The sequence below is a fragment of the Heterocephalus glaber genome, unplaced genomic scaffold (assembly GCF_053883595.1).
Source record: "Heterocephalus glaber isolate CG9 unplaced genomic scaffold, H.glaber_assembly_v1.0 deba00001571, whole genome shotgun sequence".
Taxonomy (NCBI): Eukaryota; Metazoa; Chordata; class Mammalia; order Rodentia; family Bathyergidae; genus Heterocephalus; species Heterocephalus glaber.
The window spans coordinates 3,441,766-3,469,281 of record NW_028258356.1 but is presented as its reverse complement, the minus strand read 5'-3'; the positions used below and the strand labels follow the sequence as shown (position 1 = coordinate 3,469,281).

At 37.1% G+C, this 27,516-nt stretch overlaps 2 pseudogenes; one reads left to right on the top strand and one right to left on the bottom strand.

The window, feature by feature from the left end:
* Positions 1-18,639: 18,639 nt before the first annotated feature.
* LOC147823660 (uncharacterized) lies at positions 18,640-19,468 on the top strand (annotated as a pseudogene).
* Positions 19,469-20,895: 1,427 nt separating this feature from the next.
* LOC110349227 (transcription initiation factor TFIID subunit 13 pseudogene) lies at positions 20,896-26,472 on the bottom strand (annotated as a pseudogene).
* Between the last annotated feature and the right edge of the window lie 1,044 nt (positions 26,473-27,516).

The following is a 27,516-nucleotide window of genomic DNA, read 5'->3' as shown; positions in this document are numbered from 1 at the left end:
GTTTCCACAAAGCACTTTTAATCCTTCACTGAACATTGCTTCCTTTTAGCAATGGTTACAGTGAATATATTCGTATTCTAATTAAATTTCCCTAAAGGGACAAAAGGAGAATTCAAAAAACACTTTTATAATCAGTTAGATAAATTCTAGTACTTACAAATACACTGTTTCTGTATAGCTGTTCTACAAACACAAGAAGTTTGGGTCAATATAGTATGATATCCAATCATTTGAAAAAGAAAAAAATTGAGTCTTAGGAGATACAGTGGAGAGGACAATAAAAGCAAAAGAAAGAAGAGAGATAAATGATTCAAGAAAAAAACCAAAAAGATTCCTGGAGCTGCCAGAGTGGAGGAAGCTGAAATTTGGAGCTTTGCAGACAGGCAGGGATTTTGAATATAGTCTGATATGTTCTACTCTGGGGGATAGAACTATGTCTGTCACATATTTGTATCTGCAGATTCTGGAACATAATGGTCTATTAATATGTATTAATTGAAGCAAATTAATGAATGAAGCCTATAAAATACTGTACATTGGACATGAGAATTAAGAAATGCTATTGAAACATTTTCCATTTGAAGCACCCAATAAGAGTAACAATAGAAAGAATAATAAGGATTAAGTAGTGTGAGCGTTTTATGACTTAACTTCTAACAACCTTTGTTGAGTATCAGGCACAGTGGTTCTGCCTCTATGGAGCTCATGTTCTGCAGAGCCAGCAAGGGGACAGTTACAACAGGGATAATGATTGTGGTTGATGCCAACACTGTACCCAAACTCCTCCTTTCAATCCGAAGCTAGTCCCTATGCTCAGGTAACCACCCTTCTGTAGCAGCCCAGGTGCCTACAGCTTTCCATTCGTTTGAATCTCGTCTCCCTGAGGTTGTGCATAGCTTTCAAGAGCCACAATTTCTTTACTTTGAAGCAAGACTTCAGATGCTTCTCACCGGCAAGCAAAACTAAACTGTAACTATAAAAGCTGACCACAAGAGGGCACCAATAGCTCACAGAAATTTAATAGGCCGGGCATGCGGTGGGGCTTCCTACCATACTGTGAACCTGTGTATCAGCGTTGTGTAAACCTAGTACAGAAGACTCTTGCACAAGCTATGCTAAACAATGCTCAACCAGATCAATATGAGGCTCCAGATAAAGATTTTATGATCGTAGCTCTTGATTTACTCAGTGGCCTGGCTGAAGGACTTGGAGGCAACATTGAACAGCTAGTAGCCCGAAGTAACATCCTAACATTAATGTATCAGTGCATGCAGGATAAAATGCCAGAAGTTCGACAGAGTTCATTTGCTCTGTTAGGTGACCTGACTAAAGCTTGCTTTCAGCATGTTAAGCCTTTTATAGCTGATTTTATGCCAATATTGGGAACCAATCTAAATCCAGAGTTCATTTCAGTCTGCAACAATGCCACATGGGCAATTGGAGAAATTTCCATTCAAATGGGTATAGAGATGCAGCCTTATATTGCTATGGTGTTGCACCAGCTTGTAGAAATCATTAACAGACCCAACGCACCAAAGACGTTGTTAGAGAATACAGCAATAACAATTGGTCATCTTGGTTACGTTTGTCCTCAAGAGGTGGCCCCCATGCTACAGCAGTTTATAAGACCCTGGTGTACCTCTCTGAGAAACATAAGAGACAATGAGGAAAAGGATTCAGCATTCCGTGGGATTTGTACCATGATCAGTGTGAATCCCAGTGGCGTAATCCAAGATTTTATATTTTTGTGTGATGCTGTTGCATCATGGATTAACCCAAAAGATGATCTCAGAGACATGTTCTGTAAGATCCTTCATGGATTTAAAAATCAAGTTGGGGATGAAAATTGGAGGCGTTTCTCCGACCAGTTTCCTCTTCCCTTAAAAGAGCATCTTGCAGCTTTAGGCTGCAGTCCCAAAATTAGGGGTCCTCCGGTCTTGGAGACTATGAGGGAGCCTCTGTACCCAGAGAAAATGTTACCCTTGACGGGGGGGGGGGGGGGGCGGTAAACCAGTAGGGAATACAGTACAATCCCAACCCTATTGGGAGGGGCGGGAGGGAGATGTTGCCAGTCACTGTCGATGTTGGGAATCGTTTTAACATCTGGAGCCTTTGTGGGTGGAAATCTGTCTCCAATTACAACTCCGCACTGAATATGAAGAAGCTTTAAAAAAAAAAAAAAAAATTCGGTCTGCTCACAAAACAGTACATTCTGGAATATTATGGGGAATTGTACCAAAACAAGAACCATATAAATAATCCATAGGGAAAAGAAAAAGGAAAAATTCTGTAGTGCACAATAAAGGGAGCCTAAGAATGGGGGTTTCATACGGTAAAGAAGTTGTTTTTTTTTTTTAATTTAAAGGTTTTTATGTAAATGTTCCCACATTATGGGGTCGTGTTTTGCATGCTGATGAAGAACTACACAAAGCTAATAAAGTTAAAATCAGCTTGCCTTCCCATAGTAGAAGCAGGTTCTTGGAAATTACAATTTAAAGTACCCCCAGAAAATGTTGGAAATAAAACACAACAAATTTGAACAACGAAGCACCCTGTGAAATGCCAAATGAGTCACTCCTTTTACCTGTGCGGGGTGGGCAGGGAGGGAGGAATAGGTGGGGTTGGGCATATCAAACTAAAGTTGACATCTTAATTTTACATTAAACAGTGGATATAATTAAAAAAAATAGGCAGGGCAGAGTCCGTTCAAGGTTGCATAATTTAAATATCCTTCAACAATAAAAAGGAAACCATCCTAAGATTTCCTTCTGAGTTTTAGAAAATGAGGCTATTTAAAGAGACATGAGGAGTGGAAGAAGGAAGAAGGTACAATTCACAAGCTATCTATCCCTAAGATGACAGATGCTGATAACTAAAAGTATTTCATAAAACTATGTATATATTATTCTCAAAGAAAGACTTTAAATCAGATATTTGGATTCTCATATCTTACCAGTTTTCATTAAAAATGTATATCTTGGCTGGGGATTTAGCTCAGTGGTTCTGGCACCTGCCTCACAAGCGCAAGGTCCCAAGTTCGATCCCCAGTACCAAAAAAAAAAAAAATGTATATCTTAAGAGCTACAGAGGGAAAAAAATGATGCCAAAATGTTATTTGATTGTAAATGAGTATTGTATATTTGCACCTGTAAATTGTTTTAAAATAACCAGAGCGCAAAGCCTATTTAGTTATGTCAGATGGAAATGTTTGTCTCCAGTGATTGACAACAGAATTTTATATCAGCAATTTCTAAACTGCTAAAAAGGATTAATTCAGAAAAACAAAAGTCTCACTGAGTCAGTCTGTAGTCTGTTGTAGGCCTATTTTCAGTAGTTATATGGAACTGGAAATTCTAAGATTAGTTTATTTAAAATAGGCCTGAATAATTATAATTTCCTTTTGTTAAGAAATAAATCAGGGAAAAATAGAAACATATTATTTGTAAATAGGGAAGGGTGGAGGAGGTGAAGGAAGGGCCAGGGAATGGGAAAAAAATAAGAACCAAGCTACATCATGTAAAGGTACAAAATCCCAATGATGAATGTAACTATATTGTATATCTAAAATGTACCAATAAATAAACTTAATTAATAAAAAGAAATAAATCAGGGTAGAAAATATAAAAGCCTCTTACAGAAATGATTTGCCCTGGTGAAATATATATATATATATATATATATATATATATATATATATATATTCTTTTTTTTTTTTTTTTTTTTTTGACCAGGGATTGAACTCAGGACCCTGTGTTTGTGAGCCAGGCTTCGGCACCACAGAGCTAAATCCCTGCCCTGGTGAAATAATTTGATTGAGTGTTCTTATGGGAGATTTGTGGTGTTGACACCAGAGAGCTTTTGCATAGCTGTGATCTAATGGAAAAATTTGTGTAAGTACAGGTAAGCACTGAATATATAGTATGTTCAATACCACTTACTTGAGTATTTTCTTCTATTGGCCACACATTTATGCTTGGAAAAGTTCTCAGTCTTACCATTCATCTATACTACTGCCTAAATACTTTGTAGCCTGCATCACCGAGTATTATAGTTATTCATCAGTATGAAAGCTATGAGCTCTATGCTAATATAGATCTGTCTTGCTCATCATTATTATCATATGTTCAGAAGATGACCGGAACATGGTAGAGGCAAAACAATGACATTTTCCAAGTACTAACTTGCTTAGGAGTCCATTATGTGTATATCTCTTCTTGTTTTTTCCTTTTTAGACTTTTGATTATACACATTTGTAGTACATAATGATTAAATTCATTGTGAGGAATTGGTACATGTGCATAACACATCTCAATCTTTTTCCCCTTCACCTCCATCCCTGCTTTTCTTTTTTCTTGCAGCATCAGATTCATTTATAAGATTTTATCAAGTTAATTATCATAAACAGATTAATAGCTAGACTAACAGACCAAAAGACATATAAAACACATAAGACAATTATACTAAATCAAGATATACTTTTAGATACACTGGCCATGCTGGATTACAATAATATTTTTCATATTGTCTTTTATTTTGCATTTTATTTATATACTGGGTTTCTCATATAATAAAAACCATGTACTATTTAAGCTTGTGTATCTGATTTACTTCACTTAACATTATGGTCTCAAGGTGCCCAATTTTTCCTACAACTGACTCAAGCTGATCCTTCTTTATGGCAAAATTGTACTCCATTGTGCATAAATACCAAATTTTCTTTATGAATTCATTTGTTGATGGGCATATAGGCTCCTTCCAAGATTTAGCTATCAATATAGGTGTCCATGTGTCACTGTAGTATAATGTCTTTAACCCTTTTGGGAAGGGGAATAGCTGGGTCCAGTGGAATTTCTAGTTTTAGTTTTGTTTTGTTTGTTTATTTGTTTTGTTTTGTTTTTTGTGGTGCCAGGTATCCAACTCAGGAACTTGCGCTTGCAAGGCAGGCTTGGCACCACTGAGCTAAATCCATGACCCCTCTATTTTTAGTTTTTTGAGGAATATCTGTCCCGGCCCGCGGGTAAGTCAACGGAGACCCTAGAGGGGGAGCGAGGATGAGAGGGGACAGGGGACACGAGAGATGGAGACAAGACAGGTTTCTGATCAAGTCTCGTTTATTGCGGAAGCTGCTACAACATATATACCGTAGGGCGAGAGGGGAGGAGCAAGAGGAGTGTACTGGGGCTACTTCCTTGTTGCTGGGTAGATCTGCAACAAGCCCGGGCATGTCCGTAATAGGCACTCAAGAATTCCAGCGGGGGGGGGGCAAGGCCCCCCACAAATATCCATACTGATTTCCATAGCAGTTGTAACAGTTTATACTTCTATCGACAATGAAGAGGTTGCTATTTACCTGCAGTCTCTCGAGCATTTGTTATTAATTTCTTGATGATGGTCATTTTTTCCAGAGTGAGATGGAATCATTATGTTGTTTTAATTGCATTTCTCAACTGGTCAGGAATGCTGAACATTTTTTCAATTATTGGCCATTTGTATTTCTTCATCTGAGAAGTGTCTGTTCTTTCCAGGTGCTTATTTATTCATTGGATCTTTAAATTAGGGGGGTCTAATTTTTGAGTTCTTTATATGTTCTAGATATTATTTCTTTGTCTGAGAAGTAGTTGGCAAAATTTTTTTCCCATTTCATAGATTGTCTATTCACTCTGTTGGTGGTTTCCTTTGCTGTGCAGAAGCTTTTTAATTTGATGTGATACCATTTGTTGATTCTTGCTATTATTTCTCGTGTAATGGAGGTTCTGTTCCGAAAGTCCATGCCTACACCTATATCTTCAAGAGTTTTACCTATTTTGTCTTCCATTAGATTAAATGTTTCTGTTTTAATATCCAGATCTTTGATCTATGTTGGTTTTAGTTTAATGCGTCATGAGAGAAATGGTCTAGGTTCAATCTTGTGGATGTGGATAGCTAATTTTCTCATCACCAAATGTTAGAGGCAGTCTTTCCTCTAGCAAAAATAGGTGACCCCTTTCTCAAAAAATAAGGTAGCTGAGTGTTCCTAGAGTTGGTTATGCATGTTCTATTCTTTTCCATTGATTCACAAGTCTGTTTTATTGCCAATATCACGCTGTTTTAAATTACTTTAGCTTTGTAGAGTCTGGGATTGTGATGCCCCTGCCTTGTTTTTGTTGATCTGAGTTGCTTTTGCTATCCTAGGTCTCTTCTAGTTCCATTGGAATTTAAGGATCGTTTTCTCTAGTTCTGTGAGGATTGCTGTTGTGATTCTGATTCAGATTGAGTTAAATCTGTATAACTGTTTTGGAAGTATGGTTATTTTGACTATGTTTCTGCCTATCAAGGAACAGAGAATATTTTTCCATTTTCAGATGTTCTCCTCAAGCTCTTTTTTCAGAGTACTGTAGTTGTCATTGTACAGATCTTTAAATTCCTTGGTTAAGTTAATTCATAAGTATTTCATTTTTTGATGCTATTTTGAAAGAAATTATTTCCCTAATTCTCCCTCAATGAGTTTATTATTGGCGTACATGAATGAAATTGATTTTAGAGTATTGTAACCTTCTATAGTTCTCCATTTGATTATTAATTTTAGGAGTTTTTTGGTGGACTTTCTGGGGTCTTCTATGTGGAGGATCATGTCATCTGCAAATAAGGATAATTTGATTTCTTCTTTTCTTGTCCATATCCCTTTTATTTTTTTCTCTGTTTAATTGCTCTGGCTAATGTTTCCAGAATTATATTGAATAGGAGTGATGATAGAGGATATCTTTGTCTTGTTCCTGATTTTAGAGGTAAAGTTTTCAACTTCTCTCCATTTAGTATGATGTTGGTCATAACAGGCTTTTATCACATTGAAATAAAGACCTTCTCTTTCTATTTCTTCAGACTTTTGGTCATGAATGTGTAGACAGCTAAGCTAGTTAGAAACTATTATAAGGCAGTTAGGAGTTGTCCTTATAATATTTTCTAACTAGCTTAGCTGTCTTAGGAGGGAGGGGTAGGGAAAAAGAAAGAAGGGAATGGAATTAATATGAGAAGAAGAAAAAATGGAAACAAAGTCTTTGTAAACAGGGAGGAATAGAGGGGTTGAAGGGAAGGCAGGGGAAGGGGAAAAAATAAGAACCAAGATGAATTATGTAAAGGTGCAAATTCCTAATGATAAATGTCATTATATTGTATACCTAAAATGTACCAATAAAATTAATTAAAAAAAATAAGGCAGTTAGGCAGGGCTGGGCTCTCAGCACAGAAGACAGCTGTGGCCTGAGGTTCATTTACTGAAGGCCAGGATTCAAAAGAGACCTATACCCACGTACTTGCCCTAGGGATGAACAGCAGTGATTGGTATTCTAAATAGGCATCAATCCCCTTAGGTGGGGACCAAAACCCCCCTAGCCCATTCCTTCCCCCAAATCCTTCTTCTTGCCATTTATGCTTGCTCTGTGACTTGCTTCCCCATTTGACCCCCATTTAATCAATATAACCTAAGTGACTATACTTGTTGTAACTGTATTGGCTGACCATAGTTTTGTCCCACCTCATGATTTCCCATTGGATCAATGTTACCTATGGGACTATACTTGTAATCTTATTAGTTGAATGTAGTTTTGTCCCACCTTATACCTGTCTCACCTGTGGCTTTGCTCAATAAAACACTTTTGAGGGATGGGGATTTAGCTCAGTGGTTCCATTGCCTGCCTTGCAAGCACAAGGACCCGAGTTCGATCCCCAGTACCAAAATAAATAAATAAATAAATAAATAAATAAATAAAAATAAAACACTTTTGAGAAGCAGAGTGGGTAGGCAACCTACTTTCTGGTCCTCCTTCTGTCTCTCTTAAACAGAAGGTATATTTCTCTCAACAAATTTTTCCTACTCTTAACTTCTGTTGTTCCTAGAATTCATTCTTCAATTTTAGAGAATACAAACTCAGTGTTACATATATCTAGTAGGTTGGGAGTTAAAATATTTTCTTCAAATTATTTGGATTATTTGGAGATCCCATATCAAATGGATGTTGGATTTTGTCAAATGCTTTTTTTGTATCTATTAAGATGATCATGTGAAAAAAAAAAGGATGATCATGTGATTTTTGTCCTTCCTTCTATGTGGTGGGTTAATATATTGATTTGTGTATGCTGAACCAGCACTACATCCCTAGAACAAATTCTACTTGGTCATGATGTATGCTCTTTTTGATGATCTGCTGCATTCTATTTGCCAGTATCTTATGGAGGATTTTTGTATCTATGTTCATTAAAGATTGGCCTGTAGTTCTCTCTTTTGGTGAGGTCCTTTTCTGGTTTTGGAAATAGGGTAATACTTCTTTCTAGGAATGACTATGGGAATACTGCTTCCCTTTTAATTTTATTAGAGTTAGAGGAATATTGACATTAGATCTTCTCTAAAGTTCTTGTAGGATGAGTCAGTTGGGACCTTGGCTTTTCTTAGTTGGTATTTCTTTTATTACTTCTTCAATTTCATTGGCTGATACTGAATTATTCAGGATTTCTATATCTTCTTGGTTCAGCTTTGGTAGTTCATGTGTATCCAGGAATTTATCCATTTCTTCTGAATTTTGCCTTTTGTTAAAGTATGGGTTCTCAAAGCAGTTACCAATGATTTTCTGGATTTTGGTGGAATATGTTGTGATTTCTCCTTTTTCATTTTTAATTACATGCATTTGGGTCTTTTCTTTGTTTTGATAGGATTGACTAAGGGTTTGTCTGCTTTCTTTCAAAGAATTAACTCTTTGATTCATTGTATTTTTTAAAATCTCAACTTCATTGGGCCAGGAACTTAGCTTAGTGGTGCTGTTACCTGCCTTGCAAGTGCAAGGTCCTGAGTTTGATCCCTGGTACCAAAAAAAAAAAAAAAAAAAAAAAATCTCAACTTCATTAATTTCTGCTCTGATCTTTAATTTCATTCCTTGCACTAGCTTTGAGTTTGTATTCTTTTTGTTTTTCTAGGAACTTGAGATGGATCATTAGGTTATTTATTTGAACTTGCTCTGTTTTCCTCATATGAAAATTCATTGCTATAAACTTCCCTCTTGGGACTGCTTTCACTGTGTACCATGGATTCCAGTTGTCATACTGACATTATTGTTTGATTAGACAATAGGAACTGTCTAATTTCTTCCTTAATTTCATCTGTGACCCATTGATTATTCAAGAGGGTATTGTTTAATTTCCATGTGTTTGCATAGTGTCTTTTTGGTTCTTTTGCTATTAATTTCTAGCTTCATTGTACTATGATCTAATAATATGGATGGGAAAGTTTCAATTATTTTATATGAAGGATGTTCTATGGGGTACTATTTGGTCTATTTTGGAGAAAGTCTCATGTGCTATTGAGAAGAATGTGTACTCTGTTGCTGTTGGATGAAATATTCTGTAGATACCTAATAAATCCATTAGGATTAAGGTTTGGTTTAACTACTTTGTTGAATTTTTGTCTAGTTGATTGGTCTATTTGTTGTTTTGGAGTTTGTTTAGGGTTTTTTTTGAGACAGTGTTTCACTATGTAGTTCAGAGTGACCTTGAACTCCTTATGTACCTGAGCGTACCCTCAAACTCATGGCAATCCTCTTGCCTCAGCCTCCCAAGTGCTGAGATTATAGCTGTGCACCACTAAGCCTAGCTTGAAATTGCCCATTTGTGACAGTGAGGTACTGAGGTCCCCTTTTACAATTGTATTGGTGTTTAGCAGATTCTTCATGTTCTTTACAGTTTGTTTTATGATGTTGGGCACACCAGTATTTGGTGCATATATGTTTTCTCTTCCTGTTAAATTGTTTCCTTAACCAATATGTACTGACCTTTTTTATCTTGTCTGATCACTTTTTGCTTGAGATCAACTTTGTCTGGAAATTAAGATACCTACTCCTACTTTTCACTGGGTCCCTGTTAGGGTTAGAAAAAAATGAGAGAAAAATTAAAGATAGAAAATTAAAATGGAGAAGAAGAAAAAATAAAGAAAAAAAAGAACTAAGAAGAGATGTGAAACAAGGAAGGACAAAGAAAAATTCCCCAAGCCCCAACAAATTGGTGTAGGAGAGTATAGGAAAGAAGAAAAAAGAGAGACAAAACAAAACATCCCCCCAAAACAATGCACAGACTCCCCAAAAAATAAAAACTATAACAAACAAAAAGTAAATTTCTTTGTGATTTTGAATGTGTTCTGGGATCTACAATTTTGGCACAATGTCCAAGCCAAGTGTCTCTGTCCATGCTGGCAGATAAAGAAACCAATCAGATCCCAGATCCATGCTGGGTGCAGGCACCAGCAAGCAGTAGGATTAAGGTGAGTGCACCAATGCTGTGTCTTCAAATCCAGAGCAACTCAGGCTGAACCTGGCCTGTGGCCATGGGAGCAGAGCCTGGGTCTTTTAGCTCAAACTTCTCAGGGGGTCTCTTTTCAATCTGACCATGAATCCCTGAACAAAGCTGTCTCCCTAGCTGTCTCTCACCCAGTCACTGTGGCAAACATAACACTGGGAATCCTGAAGTGAAGCTGTCCCATGGCTGCTCTGATCCCAGGTTCAAACAATCAACCTTTCTCTGGAATGGCAACTGACCAAACACTCTCTTCAGGGATATGCCATGTACGCGGACTGGAGTCACTCACCAGCTGCTGCCTGTGGAAGGACTCATGTGGGAGCAGAATCCTGTGCTCTCCCTTCAGCTCACAGCACCTGCTGCTCTGTTCCACTGCTGTGTTTCTCCCTGTAGCCCTCTGGAGTCCCCAGCTTTCAGCTTTCACTTTGTCTCTTTAGATTTGGTTTCCCTTTCCCAGGAGCTGATGTGAAAGTGCAGATCATTCCTTCCCTTCTCCATGTGGTGGTCTGTCTCTTCAATTTCACTGTATGTTTTAATTTTCCTGCCGGATCCTTCCTGTTTCCCAGGGCTTTGCTTCTCTGTTTTGTTTTGTTTTTTTCTTCAGTTTGTTACTTTCTAGTATCTGGATTCTGAATCTCAGCAAAGCTAAGTTGTTGCTCACCACTCTGCCATTTTCTTGAAAGGACCCTTGGAGACTTTTTGTTTTGTTTTGTGTGTTTATTTTGGTTTTTTCCATATAATGTTTGCTTAGTTTGGGTGTTAGAGTAATATTTAGATCATAAAATGTGTTTTGGGCACTGTATTCTCTCTTGCACTGTGGTCCACTCACCCTGCAGAGTGCACGTCTTTTCCTACTTTTATTGGCCCACACTTACTCTGCAGAACATATTTCTTTTCCTACCTTTCATAAATGTAAAAGCTTGCTACCTTAAAATAAATGAGTTGAAAGAGGTTCCCATTTCTTTAATTTTCTGAAAGACTGTGTAGGGTTAGTATTATTTCTTCCTTTAAATATTTGATATAGCCCAGTGTGGTAGCACATGCCTATAATCCCAACACTGCTGAGTCTGGGGCAGGAGGATTATTGTGAGTTCTAGGACAGCCTGGGGTCCATAATGAGTTCAAAAAACAAAGAAAAAAAAATTTTTTTAAATTTTTGATAAAATCTATTAGTGCAGCAACTTGGGCTTTATATTTGTTTTGCTGAAACTTTACAAACTCATTTTTAAAAATTTCTATAGGGCTATTCAGATTTCCTTCTTGAGTCAGTTGTAATTTGTGTATTTAAAAGAATTTTTCTATTCCATATAGGCTTACATTCACATAAAATTTTCTTTCATCCATTTTTTTAAATTCATGAAATCTGTTATGCCAGTCTTAGTTACACATCTGTAATCCCAACTACTAAGGAAACTGAGGGAAGATCACATGTTCAAGGCCAGCTTGTGAAACTTAATGGAGACTGGCTCAAAATAAAATTTTAGAGAGGGCTTGGACTACAGCTCAGTGGCAGAGTACTTGCCTGGCACATGCAAGGCCTTTGGTTCAATCCCTAATACTGCAAAAAAAAAAAAAAAAAAAAGAAGAAGAAGATCTACTGTGACTGTTCATATATTTTGAGTTTTCTTTCTTTCTTCTCTTTTATGCTTGATAGCTTTGTCAATTCTTTTTAATATTTTCAAAGAAAATATTAGATTTTTAAAATTTTAGGTTTGTTAAATTTCTCTGCTTTAAATAATTATCTTTTGAAAAAGATTAAAATGTGAAAAGGGATTTAATATTAACTCATACAGTTCTTATTCCTGGTACTCTCCATTCCTTTCACATTTTCATATAATTTTCCTCATATGAATATTTCTTGATAGTAAAGGTCTGCTTCAAAAAGTTGTAATGAGTTATATTAGCTTTTATTGATCTGAAAAAAGTTATTATGACTTCATTTTTTTATGACTTCATTTTTGAAAGACATTTTCCCATGATAGAGAATTTTACATGGGTTGATTTTTTTTTTCACTTTAAAGATGTTTCATTGTTTTCTGGTCTGCATAGTTTCTCATGCGCAAGGTGTCTCCCCACATTTCTTTTAGTCTTTGTCCCTCTAGCTGCTTTCTCTTTTCCATTTATTTTCAATAATTTGAACCTGACATCCTTTTAAGTTGTCCTCTATATGCTGCTTCTACTTTGAGTTTGAGTTTCTTGGGTCACTAGATTAGTTGATTTTCTAATCAACTTTAGAAAATGCTTAATCAGTTTTCAAACACTTGTCCTTCTCTATATCTTTCTGGGGTTACATTTAAATATATATTATACCACCTGATAGTTTCCCATGTCTCAGTTCATTTATGTTTGGGTTTTTTTTTTCCTTCTGTAAGCTTTGTCATGGCTAGTTTTTAGAGCTGTGCCTTCAAGTACACTGATTTTTTTTCCCTATGATGTTCTGCAGTGGGTAGGGTATTAATCCCTCCAACGTATTTTTTATTTAATAGATTGTACTTTATCTCTATGAAATCCATTAACATATTTTTGTATCTTCTATTTTTTTCCTCCCTATGTTCCTATTTTCCTTTAATTCCATGAACATATGTTTTTATTTACTTTTTATTTTTTTAGTACCGGGGATCGAACTCGGGTCCTTGCGCTTGCGCAGCAGGCAGCAAAACCACTGAGCCAAATCCCCGGCCCCCATATGTTTTAAAATGTATAATAGCTCTTTTAATGATTTTGCCTGCCAGTTCCATCCTCTGCTATTTCTCATGCTGTTTCTATTGACTAATTTTTCTCCTAATATGGATCAAATTTTTGGCCTTTTTCATGCTTAATAACTGTTATTAGATGCTGGGCATTATGCATTTTACATTGTGGAGTATTGAATTTTGTTGTATCATTTTTATTGTTTTGTTGTGATAGTTAAATATTCTCGAGAATCAGCTTGATCTATTTTGAGGCTTGTTATGAGGCTTTAGAGAAGACTACTTGGGGCTGTTCATCTCCTTCTCTTGGAGGGATGTACAAAATGTCCCCTGTTTAATGAGCTCCCCCCATTCTGACTGGTGGGAACACAAACTGTGCCCTGTATGAATACCAGTCACTATCTGCTTACTCCTTCCTTTGGTCTGTGTTCAAGATTCCTCTCATGCGCAAATCAGTACTGACTCAAATATTTGAGAAGACCCCTCTGCAGTTCTCCAGAACTCTCTCTCTCTCTGTGGAGTGCCCGACTCGCCAGTTCTGGGTCTCCATTTCTAGCAGCCTCAATGTTCTTGAGCTCTGATTTCTGTTCTGCCTTCATAACTTTTTAGTAATATTCCTTTGTTTATTTAGTTTCCTTTTCTGTAGATCAAAGCCAGTGCTTCATGCATGCCAGGCAAGCACTTTAGCACAAGCTACAAATCAGCTCTGGTTTGTTAAAAAAAAATGCTTTAAAAAAAAGTACTATCCCTTTAAGAGTGTTGAACTTTGTTCTGGAAAGTAACTTTTGGATCAACTTCATCTTTTTGAGGTTTGTTTTAAGTGTTTCAAGGTGAGTATAGGTAACCTTTACTGTTGAACTAGTTTAGCTTCACTATTAGAGTGACTCTCTGGGATTTCTACTGAAAGACCTATTTGATTTTTTTTTTCTTAAATTCTTTTATTGGTACATTTTAGGTATACAATATGTTTACATTTATCATTGGGTGCTTGTACCTGTACATGATGTATCTTGGTTCTTATTTTTTCCCCATTACCTGTGTGCCCTTCACCCCCTCCACCCTTCCCTATTTACATAGACTTCATTTCCATTTTTTTTCTTTTCTCATAATTTTTCCTTTCCCTTCTTTCCTTTCCCCTTCCCCTTCCACCACCCCTACCCCTTTGGACCTTTTCTTCCTATTTCAAATTATCAATTATTCATTTTAATCATTTTAATCCTTATTTACACTTTCAGTTTCTCACACTAGAGAAACTATTCAGTATTTACACATGTGTGTCCTATTTATTTCACTTAAGAGGATGGCCTCAATATGCATCCATTTAGCTATAAATGTCTCTAGTTTCTCATTCTTTATGTCTGAGTAGTACTCCATTTTATAAAAAAAAAAAAAAACCAAAACACATCTTTATCCAGTTTCCAGTTGATGGGCATTTGGGCTGTTTCCAAGCTTTAGCTATTACGAAATGTGCTGCTATAAACATGGGTGCACATATATCACTGTGGCGTGATTCTTTTAATTCTTTGGGGAAGATACCCATCAGGGGAACACCTGGGTCAAATGGGACCTCTAGTCCTACTTCTTTGAGGTATCTCCATACAAATTTCCACAGTGGTTGCACCAGTCTGCACTCCCACCAACAACGGAGAAGGGTTCCTTTCTCCCCACACCCCTGCCAGCATTTGTTATTGGTTGATTTCTTGATAGCAGCCTGAATGACCTATTTATTTCAAGAGGTTTTTCCACTCCATCTGATAAGCATTAGGATGATCCCTAAGCTTTTGTAAACATTAGGAATGTTCTATATTACAGCTAAACTATAAATGTTCTTTTCTCAGAAATTTTGTTCTTTGCTTAGCCTTATGGAGTTTCACACTTCACATACAGTTAAAGGAAAGGGGACCCCTTTATTTCTAGTGTTTTTTCTTTAACTATTTCTTTATTTACTGCTCCACAAATTTTAGCTGCCTTGAAATTCCTTAAATTCAATTTATGTCTCCTCTTTTTAATTTCAGGTTATCTTTTTATCCTATACTCTACTGAGAAATAATCCCTGGACAGAAAGCCAAGGTAATCACAATGCCCACATAGATTGTTTTCCTTCCTTCAGAGATCACAATTCTGTTCCTGCTGAACAGGGTTTTGTTTCCCCAGTTCTTTAGCTGTTTACAGTTTGGGGAAGGGAGTCCCCAAGAATAGTTATTCCTTCATGTGTGGAAGCAGAAGTCTAGCTTTGATTTTAAAAAAATTTTATTGGTACATTTTAGGTATACAATATAATGACATTCATCATTGGAGATTTGTACTTTTATATAATCTCTCTTGATTCTTATTTCTTCCCCATTTCCCTGCCCTCTCTTCCACCCCTCCACGCCTCCCTATTTACAAAGACTTTGTTTCCAGTTTTTAAATTTTCTCATGTTAATTCCATTCCCCTCTTTCCTTTCCCTTACCCCTCCCACTTCCCCTTCCCCTGTGCACCTTTTCACATTATCTATTGTATATTTTGACCCTTATTTACACTTTCAGTTTCTCACATCAGAGAAACTATTCAGTATTTACACATGTGTGTCCTATTTATTTCATTTAAAAGTATTGCCTCAATGTGCATCCATTTAGCTATAAATCACTCTAATTTCTCATCCTTTTTTTTTTTTTTTTTGGTATCGGGGATCGAACTCAGGTCCTTGCGCTTGCGCAGCAGATGGTGAAACCACTGAGCTAAATCCCCGGCCCTCTAATTTCTAATTCCTTATGGCTGAGTAGTACTCCATCTTATTTTAAAAAACCATATTTTCTTTATCCAGTCTCCAGTTGATGGGCAATTGGGCTGTTTCCATGTTTTAGCTACTACAAACTGTGCCGCTATGGACATGGGTACAAACTGATTCTTTGTAGCAGTCACTGATGTTCTTGAGCTTACAGGGAAATATCTGTAAATGAGTGATGAGAGTTCTTTTGCTTCTGAACATCAAAAAAAGTACATGAGACCAGGTGTGGTGACACACCTGTACTCCCCACACTTGAAGGCTGAAGCAGGAGGATTGCTGTGAATTCGAGGCCAGCCTGGTCTACATCGTGAGATCTTGTCTCAAAAAAGAAAAAAGTCCATGAGCAAGGGGCAGTAAAAAATGCTATTAATGCTGCTAGGCTAATAGTTCACTGAAAGTTATTTTTCTAATGAAAACCACACTTGGGAATTATTTTTATAAGGATATAAAGAAGACAAATTTGTTAATTTCCTCTTTTCTACAGAGTATCCTAAGGGTTCCATTGGAGAAGAAAAGAATGTTTGAGTTTTAGCCAAGCTTAAACTCTGTATTAGCCAATGCTTACTAGGATCCAATTAAGGGCTCAGAGCCCATGCAGTGTCCTGTGCAAGTCTACATTGAGGATCTGCACCAGGAAGGCCCAAAGGTCGGTGGTAGAAACTAGAAAGTCTGCACTGGCAGGGTGAAGGCTCTGTGCCAGAAGGCTGGGGAATGTGCACTGGAGCCAGGAAGCAATGCTCAAGGAGAAGACCAGTGCTCCCTCAAAGAGAACAGAAGCCATTTCTGGACAGCAAGGGTCCGCGCTCCTCCGACCAGGAGAACAACTGAGTTTGTATTAGGAAAACCAGCCTCGGCAAGCTTCTCCAGGAAAATCAACAACATGCAATCTTCCCCTCTCCTTCTTTTATGTCATTTTGGCAATAATACTCAGGTGGATCTTCCATGCCCATGCTGACTCAGTTCAGCTGAGTGTTCCAAGTTGAACATTAGTTAATCCACCACAAACTCCTTTTTAATCACAATAAATAATGTAGATCATAAATTTTGTGACTTGAGAGGCTTTTTTTTGGGTTGCTTCTGTAGAAGTGACAACAAATAATACATCCATTATCAATAAATAGCTTTCCAATAGTCATTGATTCAACCAAATTTTTTAATGCCTATAGCATGTGAGGCACTACACTAGGCACAAAACTTAAAAAGATAAACAAGAAACAGATATCAGAGAACTTATGACACAGTGAACATTTGTCTTAGTCCATTTGTGCTGCTATAATGAATCACCATGATTTCTGTGATGTAAAACACAAGCTTATCATCCCACGGTTTTGTAGGTAAGAAGTCCAACTGGGTCTCACTAGGCTAAAACTGAGGCATAGCAATACCCTCCCATCTGGAGGATCCAGGGGAAACATCTTTTTCGTTGCCTTTTCCGGCTTCCAGAGGCCATCCACATAGCTTAACTCACAGTTCCATCCCTACATCTTCAAAGTGGGTATCATAGTTACTGTCTTATCACTGGGACACCATACTCAACACCCACAGCTTAAAGGAGGAAAAATTTATTTTGGCTCACAGGTTGTAGAGGTTTCAGTCTATAGTCAGCTAGTTGCAAGGCAGGGAGGCATGGCAGAGGAAGCTTGCTCATAATGTGGCAGCAGGAAGCAGTGAGCCATCAAAGGAACAGGGTCATATATATATATATATATATATATATATATATATATATATATATATATATATATGCCTTTCCAGGTCACACCCAGAGTGACCCACCTCTTCCCACTAGGCTTCACCCCCAACATCAAACAAGGCTATAAGCTCATGAATGATTGAATCCAGTATCACACACCCACAATCCAGTCACTCCCAAAAGCTCCACCTATGAACATCTAGATATTAGCTGTAACATACTGCCCCAGGCCCCCAGAAGACTCATGCATATCCCTTTATAAAAAAAATGCATTTAGGGTCCATGCAGGTGGCGGGGAAGGCACCAAAGCACACATCCTGAGCATAGTGCTGAGGGCTGCCTCAGGTGGCTAGGCCATCTTGCTGTAGGATTTCTACTGGTTGCAGGCTGTGGGAAGCACCTGGGGAGACCCTCCAGTGACAATGAAGGCAGTGACCTTTGAGGATGTGGTTGTGAACACCATGGAGGAGTGGGCTTTGTTGGATCCATCCCAGAAGAAGCTCTACAGAGATGTGATGTGGGAAAACTTTAGGAATGTGGCTGCTATAGAAAGAAATTGGGATGACCAGCAAATTGAAATGAGTACAAAAATTACTGAGGAAATCTAAGAAATGCAGAGGTAGTTAACATGGTATCAACATGGAAAAATGATTTTTGTGACTCCTGATACAAATGTGCGCATGAAACTGCTTGGTATAAAACCAAGTGAAAGCCTTGCATGTGGAAAGCCTCTGATTGGTCATTCATCACCAACTGTGCCCATCATAAATAACACAGAACCTCAATCATATGAGCTCCATGGGTTGGAACAGAAGCTGTCTAACTGTAACAGACATGGAATAACCTCCATTCACTTTCAGTACTTGCAGAAACATGCAAAGACAAATCCTGAAGAAAAACACAATAGATAAAAGCAATGTGGAAAATCCTACTGTGATTGCAATGAAGGGAGTAATGCTGATGAGAAATCCTTTGAATATAAGCCAAATGTGAGGTTCTTCAGTACACCCAACTATGTACAAATCTAGAAAAGAAGTAACAGAAGGTTGAATACCTATACATGTATACAAGGTGGAAAAGGTTTGAATTCTCACCGTGATATTCAGAAACATAAAAGAACTCACAGTGGAACAGAATCCTATGCCTAAACACTGTTTGAAATCCTTAAATAATGACACTTCATTTTACTAATCATGAAAGACTTCACACTGGGAGAAAACTCTGTGTATGTAAGCAATGTGGAAAAGCTTTCATGCCACAAAATAATTATAAAATAGATGAAAGGACCCTCACTGGAGAGAAACCTTATGTATGTAAGCAATGTGGGAAAGCTTTCAGGGCTCAGAATTATTGCAAAATGCATGAAAGGACTCACACTGGGGAGAAACCATATGTATGTAAGCAATGTGGGAAAGCCTTCATCGGGCACAATCAATGTAAAATGCATGAAAGGACCCACACTGGGGAGAAACTCTATGTATGTAAGCAATGTGGCAAAGCTTTCATCAGGCAGAGTCTGTGTAAAATACATGAAAGGACTCACACTGGGGAGAAACCCTATGTATGTAAGCATTGTGGAAAAGCTTTCAAGACTCAGGGTTATTGTAAGATACATGAAAAGACTCACACTGTAGAAAAACCCTATGTATGTAAGCAATGTGGGAAATCTTTCAGGACACACATTTCTTGCAAAATACATGAAATGATTCACACTAGGGAGAAACCTTATGTATGTAAGCAATGTGGGAAAGCTTTCACAGGACCGAGTTATTGTAGAGTACATGAGAAGACTCACACTAGAGAGAAATCCTATGTATCTAAGCAATGTGGCAAAACTTTCACAGCACTGAGTTATTGTAGAGTACATGAGAAGACTCACACTGGGGAGAAACTATGCATGTAAGCAATGTGGCAAAACTTTCAGCACACATAGGAGTTGTCAAAGGCATGGAAGGTATAACACAGTGTAGAAACCCTATGTATGTAAGCAATATGGAAAAGCCTTTCAGTTACTCTAGTACTCAACATAGATATTAAAAAATTTAAGAGAGGAAATTAGCTTAGAATATATTAAGTGACTTTACTGACATGGAAATATAGTGCAGAGAAGCCCTTTCTTTGTGTGTAATATAAAAAATCATTTAGTACACAGGTGTTGTTACATACCTGAAAGAATTCATAGAACAGAGAATCTGAACCATGTGGGAAATGTTTTATTTTTCTCAGTGCACTCAAGTTCAGAAAAGAATTGTCACATGAAAGGGAAGCCATATGCATGCAATAAATATGGGAAACTTCCATTTTTTCTAGGTAGCTTGGAAAACATAAAAGAACTCCCACTGAAATGAAAGCCTATGTAAATAGTGTGTGAAAGATTTTTATGTTTTGCATAACATGAGAAAACATGCACAAATTCAAAATGAGATTTATTGTAAATACCAAATATGAGAAAGCTAAGAATCAGAGTAACAGAGAGGTGTGTTAGGAATGAAATATGCTGTTTCAAACCACTGGAGCAGAGACAGTCTTTCTCCAGTATAGCTATAGACTGAAGCACTGATGAGGTTGGAAAAAGCAAAATAATGTTAATTCAGAATAACTAGGCACCTTGCATCTAAGTTTTCAATACATGGCCTTTAAGGGACATTTTACCTGCAAACCATCACCTTATTTGTATGGGTAAAGTGAAGTTCATATAGTCAAATTTTATTGAGTCTTAAACACTTCGTTTGTGACAATGTAGATTAACCAAGAGGTCATTATGTGAAATATGCCACACATAGACAAATTAAAGCTTGATTTTTTTTTTGTTTTGTTTTTTGAGATAGGGTTTTGCTCTGTAGGTAAGGCTGACCCTGAACTCACTATATAGCTCAAGCTGGCCCAGAACTCGTGGCAAACTTCCTGGCTCAGCTTCCTGAGTGCTGGGATTATAGACATATGCCACCATGTCTGGCTTCATATTTGTTTTTTTTTTTTCTGTTTAAATTTTCATACTTTATTCCTTGCATCAATAGATTAAGAAATTAAATAGGACACACATGTGTAAATACTGAATAGTTTCTCTAGTGTGAGAAACTGAGAGTGTAAATAAGGATGAAAATGATTAAAATGAATAGTTGATAATTTGAAGTAGGAAAAGGTCCAAAGGTGTAGGGGTGGCAGGAGGGGAAGGGGAAAGGGAAGAAGGGAAAGGAAAAATTATGAGAAAGAAAAAAAAATGGAAACAAAGTCTATGTAAATAGAGAAGGGTGGTGGGGGTGAAGGGCACACAGGTAATGGGGGAAAAAATAAGAACTAAGATACAGCATGTTCAGGTACAAGCAGCCAATGATAAATGTAAATGTATTGTATACCTAAAATGTACCAATAAAGATAAAAATTTTAAAAATGTACCAATAAAGTTAATGGAAGAAAAAAAAAGAGATTAAAATTTTCCCAAACTGATTTATAGTAATGTTTTTATAAGTGGAAACAAAATGTTCAGTTCCATAAAACAACATTCAACGATCTCTTTGTATGTAATTTTAATCCTTATTTTAAGCTGAAGACAATAATAATTTAATGCAATAAGCTAAGTACACACAAAACCAGCATATCCTGAACTACACAAAGGGGTTTCTATGGCCACATATGGTTTCAATCAAGTATACATTTCCACAATGAGCAAGTACTTACAAATATGTTAATATAACACTATTCCAAATCCTTATCTTGCCATTAGCCTTTTAATCATCGCCATTCCTACTACTGAAAGCATTTAGATTTAGAATCTTTGATCTGGGAAAATGAGTTCTCCTAAAACTTAACAAATACCTGTAGTATGTTATAAGGCAAAAGGCTTTTAAATCAACAAAAGCTTTAACACAGAAGCACTGACATGAAACTTATTTTGTCAAAAACAAAAAAAGTTATCTTTAAAAAAGATAGTAAACAAATTATCTTTTAAGACAAACATTCTTATAAAAACTTGTAGTTTTCTATATCATCTCCTTACACACAAAATGATGACTGTTGTCTAAAAACTTCAGAATGCATAAAGTACATGCCTTAGCTGTCAGTCAAAAAGGCCCTTGAGATTTTACATATTAAACAGCTAGCATACAGCTTATAATGGCATGAATATATCTAATATATAATACAAGTTTATTCTTCAGACAGTCAAAAGTCAGAAGGGACTGCATGGTTTGCAAAGTACTTTAACTTATATGTAGCCATTAAAATCTAGTAAGTAATTCAAGTATGGTTGCATAAAGGCAGGCAATTAAAGGCTCAAATCAAATGCTCTAAAAACAAAGACATGAAAATAAAGGCTGAAAATTGTGTTTTTTCCTCTCATGTACATGCCTAAACATCAGGACATTACTGCAGAAAATAAATTTATATATGGTTTCCATAGAATATAATGACATTTCAGAAAGTACACAAGGTGTCAAGACCCATAGTTTGCTTCATCAAATGCTTTTCTAGCTCGTGTCAATTCTTCATTCATAGTAAGCAAGTCTCTTACCCTAGCAAACTTCCTTGGGTCCTTTTGAATCAAGAAGACAATATCTTCGACTTGTACTCGAACTTGTCTTCCAATGGACATTGCCTTGTGAGTCATTTCAGTGATGAACTCTATGACAAGGTGTTCAAGAATATCCACTGACTCAGTATAAGGATTCTGGTCATCTCCAAACCCATACATCATACATCATAATTCTTTAGAAAAAAGTGTCTTTTACCCGGTCCACCTTCAGCACCTCCTCCAATTTCTTCATTTTCCTCCTCAAATGTAGGATCCTCTTCCTTATCTGCCATCCCACCAGCCAGCAAAGCCTCATATTTGTTATTAACATCTTAAATTGACAATTTTACAGAAGCAGAGAATTTAGTGACGGTTCTGACATGTGTGGGTGGGGAAGTTGAGAGATGTTAATGGAAAGCACAGTTTCTTTTGTAGAGTACAAAATGGTGTAGATTTCTTAGTGACTACAGTAATTAATACAGTGCCACATAGGATTACAGTTTGCTAAAAGTTGCTTTTAGTGTTTTCTCCATATACCCAAAAGGTGATTGTTAGGTGATGCAAATGCTACCAAGGAAGAATGTAGTAATTTCACAATATAAAAAGCAACAAATTGCATTCTATACTTTCAATATATGATTTTTTTTTGTTTAATGAACACAAATTTAGCAAAATTAACATCACTATGGTTTCATGATAAAGGCTCAGAATCTCTCCTTCAATTTTTACAAATGTAATTTTGTTGATACTGTATTTATTTCTTAAAATATTCAGTATTAATTGGTCTAAAGGTTGTAGGATATTGTTAAACTAAAAATATTCAGTATTTATTGAAATATATACTTCATTTTTGGAAATGTAAAATAGATGTTTGAGGATATAATTTGGAATCAATTGACACTGTCACAAGCTCATTTCATCTCATTTTGACAGAAAGTTGTTATATATGTTTTTCAGAAAATTTCTCCCTTTTAAAAGCACTTAAGGTTGTTTGTTTGATTTAATTACCTTAACATTATGCTTTCAGGATATTTCCATTTTCCTATAAAGCTCTTGAATTTATCCTTCTTTATAGTCAAGTAATATACCATTAAGCATAGATACAATATTTTCTTCATTCATCTGTTAATGAACATATTTGAGGGCACAGACAGATACCTCCTCGGCAAATGGTAGGGAATCAGGAGGCCAAGGATGGGAAGAAGGGGATGTAAAAAGATTTGATATCACATACCACTCCCCACAATGAAAGAAATATATTTGTCACAAACATGAACTAAATAGTGATAATAACACTAAAGGTGATGATGAAAAAGGGAAAGAGGAACTGGAGCCAGAGGGAGGGTGGTGAGTGAGAAAGAGAAGGGAAATCATAAGAATCAAAATGTTAAACACATATTCCTGCTCTCTAAGATTAACATGAACATGTACATCAGGTATGTATTAATTAAAAAGCTTAATATTGAAATACTTGAATATTTAGAGACATTTCATACTTTTTTCTTCTTCCTAAGGATTTATCAGTAGATGTATTGAAAATAGTATGTAAAGATGCCTTTGGGTCTCTGGGAATGAACTTTCATGTTGCATGTTTCTTTAGTTTTGAATTCCACAAAAACATTCATCTGTGTCATAAATATATTGACACTAACTCAAAAAAATTCATTTAGCCCATCTAAGAGCTGCCAAACTCTTAACTTTGTCAGCATTGGTGAAAAGTCCAAGTCCAAATTCTGAGTTTTAAGGCAAACTCTTAGCTATGAGCCCTTGTAAAAATAAAAGAAAGTTAAATACTTCCAACATACAATGGCACAGGGTAAACATTTCCATTCCACAAAGGAGAAACGGGGACAAAAAGGAATGGGACCAAAGCAAGACTGAAATCCAGCAGGAAAAACATTAAATCCATAGTTCCATGTCCAGAACCCAGGGCAATCTGCAGCAAGATGTGGCCTCCAAAGGGCTTGGGTGGCCCTTCCCCTGTGGCACTGTCAGGAGGTATAGCCCTCACAGCCTCTTTCTTGGGTCCCCTTTACTCAATCCTTGTGGCTTTCCTCAGACAACCCTCATTCCTGACTTCTCCCACTTTCTAGGGTCTTCATTCCACTTTCAGGTTACACACTGCCCTCTTAGGAGCACACTGCTTGGACTCCAGGTCTTCTGAAATCTGGGTGGAAGCCTTCTTGATCCCATAACTCTTGCATTTGCATGCACATAAAACCAGCACCACATGGATAATACCAAGGTTTCCACTAGCTGCTGCAGTAAATGAGCCCTTTTTCATCTTGCTGGTAGTTACAGAGACCTCTGAGTGCCTGGATGGCTGAGCATGGTGAGTAGAGTCCTAGTGAATCAATTCCTACTCCTTGAGCTGCTGCCATTCTGGAGCATGGTGCCCTGGGGCTCTCTTCTCAAAGCTAAATCTTTCATGTTTGCAATTTTGAGCCTGAAAAGGGTGGAGTCCTGCTGTTTCTTGTGATGCTCCCATTCTATTGTCCTTTTCCAAACTACTTGGTTTTTTAATGCTAACTGCTTCAACAAACAAGTTCTCTGATTCACCTTTGTGGGTCACAGTTTTACCTGAGTTTTTATTTTGGCCAAAATTGTAACACTTTAAATCATTCTGCTAGATTGCTGCTCTTGATTCTCAACAGATCTGGCTAAAAGCCCACAATGGTATCCATGCCAAAACCTCAACATTAGGCTCCCTTGAAATTTCTTCTACCAGATTAGTCTGCTGCCCTTAATCTCAATCTACCAGAATGTCTCTAGACAGGAGCAAAATGCAGGTAAATTTCTGCCAAAGTATAATATGTAACCTGGAGTCCAATTGCCAACACATTCTTTGTTTCTAAGTAAAATCTCCCAAGGCTTGTCTTTACCAGCTGCATTTCTATCAGCATTCTGGTCTTCTGAGCTATGACCAGAATTTCCCATCAAGCTCAACCCACAGCATTTTAAGGCTATTTCTCCAGCCAGAATCTCCAAACTTTCCAAACTCCTCCTGCAAGACAGTTCCAAGGCTTCTCAATTTCTTGAGCAGGTATAGTCACAGCAACAACTCCATTTCTATACCATAATCTGTCTTACTTTCTCATTGCTGAAACACAATATGTGACACCCACAATTTAAAGGAGGAAAGATTTATATTGTCTCACAGTTAACAGAGGTTTCAGTGTGTAGTTGGCTGTCTTCAAGCCAGGGCAGCATTGCAGAAGGACATAGAGGCTTGCTTATGGCATTGCATGATGGCAGTGAGCCATCAAGGGACCCTTCCAGGTCACACCCAGAGTGACTCACCTTTTTCCACCAAACTTCACCTCCCAACATCACACTGTTATAAATACATCAGTGTACTAATCCAATATCACATATCCATGATCCAATAACCTCCCAAAAGCCCCATATAGGAGCACATGGGGCTTTGGAGGAACATCTAGATAGATAGATGTTGATCGTATCACTCTGACCTTGTTTTACCATCTGAATTTTCTGTCTTGCTTCTACTTGCAAGGATCCTTGTGATTATGTTGGGGCTACCTGGATAATACAGGATAATATCACATTTTTAAAGGTACATTATTAGCCATCTTAAGTCCATCTGCCCTCTTAATTCTCCTTTATCATGTGTTCAAACATATTCACAGGTTCCAGGAATTGGGATGCCAACATCTGTGGGTAGCAGAGAAGAGCATTATTTTGTCTTTCAAGAAATTCATGGGTAAATGTCTCAAAAAAAAATTTAAAAAACATATATTTTTAACTAAATGGAAATGCACCTTGTCAAAAATTAATGAATGCACCTAACAATGCTTACAGTGAAATATAAGGCATCAAATATTTATAATAGGAGAGAATAAAGATCTTAAATTAGTAACCTTAAATTTCTACCTTAAGAAACTGGAGAAAGAAGAGCAAATTAAACCTAGAGCAAGCAGAAGACAGGAAATAAAGAGCCAAAATCAATGGAAAGGGGAAACCCACTTTCCAGTCCCCCTTCTGTATCTCTTAGAGAGAAGCTTTCTTTCTCTCAATAAATTTTTCCTACTCTTAACCTCCGTTGTTCTTAGAATTCATTCTTTGATTTTAGAGAACAAGAACTCGTGTTTCAGATATCTAGTAGGTTTGGGAGTTACATCTCTTTCCCTAATATCATTTTGGAGGTCTTCCACTGAGATTACTGGTCAGAGATAAGAGTTTGCTTTTGTTCCATAGGTTCTAACTTTGGTCTTTTTGCTTCACACATTGTAACTTGTTTCATAGGCTCTGGACATTTGTTTCATAGATTTTGGTTTTTGTTTTATAAATTCTAGCCTTTGTTTCAGCTTTTGTTTCAAAAGTGTCTTAATTTTATGCTGTGTGTTTTAAATGTTTGCAAATTTCTTGTTTTTCTTATGCATTGTCTTTGGTTAAAATTATGTTTTATTCTTGTTTTGTATGTGTTGCATCTGGACTTAGTTGCTTAAAAATGTTGAAAAATGGGTCTCTTATAAAATCATCTCAGATAAAGACAGTTCAGGCTTTTATCTGTCCCTTATAGAATGCAAAATCGTGGTTACTCTGCCAGCTAGTAATTGCCTTTAGGGCAGCTGCCACTCTCAAAGCAGAGGACAATTTTCTCCAGTTGTCCTCTGGTGAATCCCCACTCCCATTGATGCCAATGGTGGGTGAAATGTTGACCAGATAGGCAATTGAGTTCCTTTCAGAGACAGATCTCTGAATGTGTGGAACTAGCAGAAACTGAGGTGCCAACTGAGGGGTCATAGCCAGGGCTAGGCTCTGTCAGATACCCAAAGGTCCCTCAGAAGAAACTAGCTCACGACAGCCCATCCAGGTTATCATCAGAAAATCTCCACATCATGTCCCTATCTGGACTCCTCAGTGAGGTGAAAGGGGAACTCTGTCAGTGATCATCAGATATCCTCTGTCTTGGAGTGATCTGAAACAATGCCATCAGAGCCCTTTCTTAAGCCTCCATTAAGAGTAGAGCTACAGGTTTGGACTGCTTTCTCTACTAGTAAGATAGGATCCTATGTCAGACATAAAAAACAAATCTTTGATAGATTAAAAACTACCTGAATCTTCTCTCCCCCTCCTAGGCATGGTCTTCATCATTTATGTGTGTAGGGGAGAAAAATGCCTTTTCTGATAGGTTATGGACTTTGGAATGTTGACTGTGGACTTATAAAATGCTATATGATGATTTTTTTTATATTTAAATGGCTTGAACTTTAATTAGACTTTTTCTCTCTGCTAGTGAGTTAGACTCCCCTTAAACTTTTCTCCAACTTTTGGGAGTTCATTTGAGAATCCCTTGTAGTCAGACTGCTACTCCTTCCAGAAAGTCAGACTAAGGCAACTTGCAACAACTGTTTCGTCTTACACTAGGGAAAAAAAGCAATCAGTAACTTGCATTTGTGTTTTTACATGCTAATTAGAATAGGGGAGTATTTTGGTCAGCCTTTCTCTTCCTTCCTGCATGGGAGTGTAAGAAGTTGATAAAGGTGCCATTACTGATGTGGACTGTGGCTGCTAGGA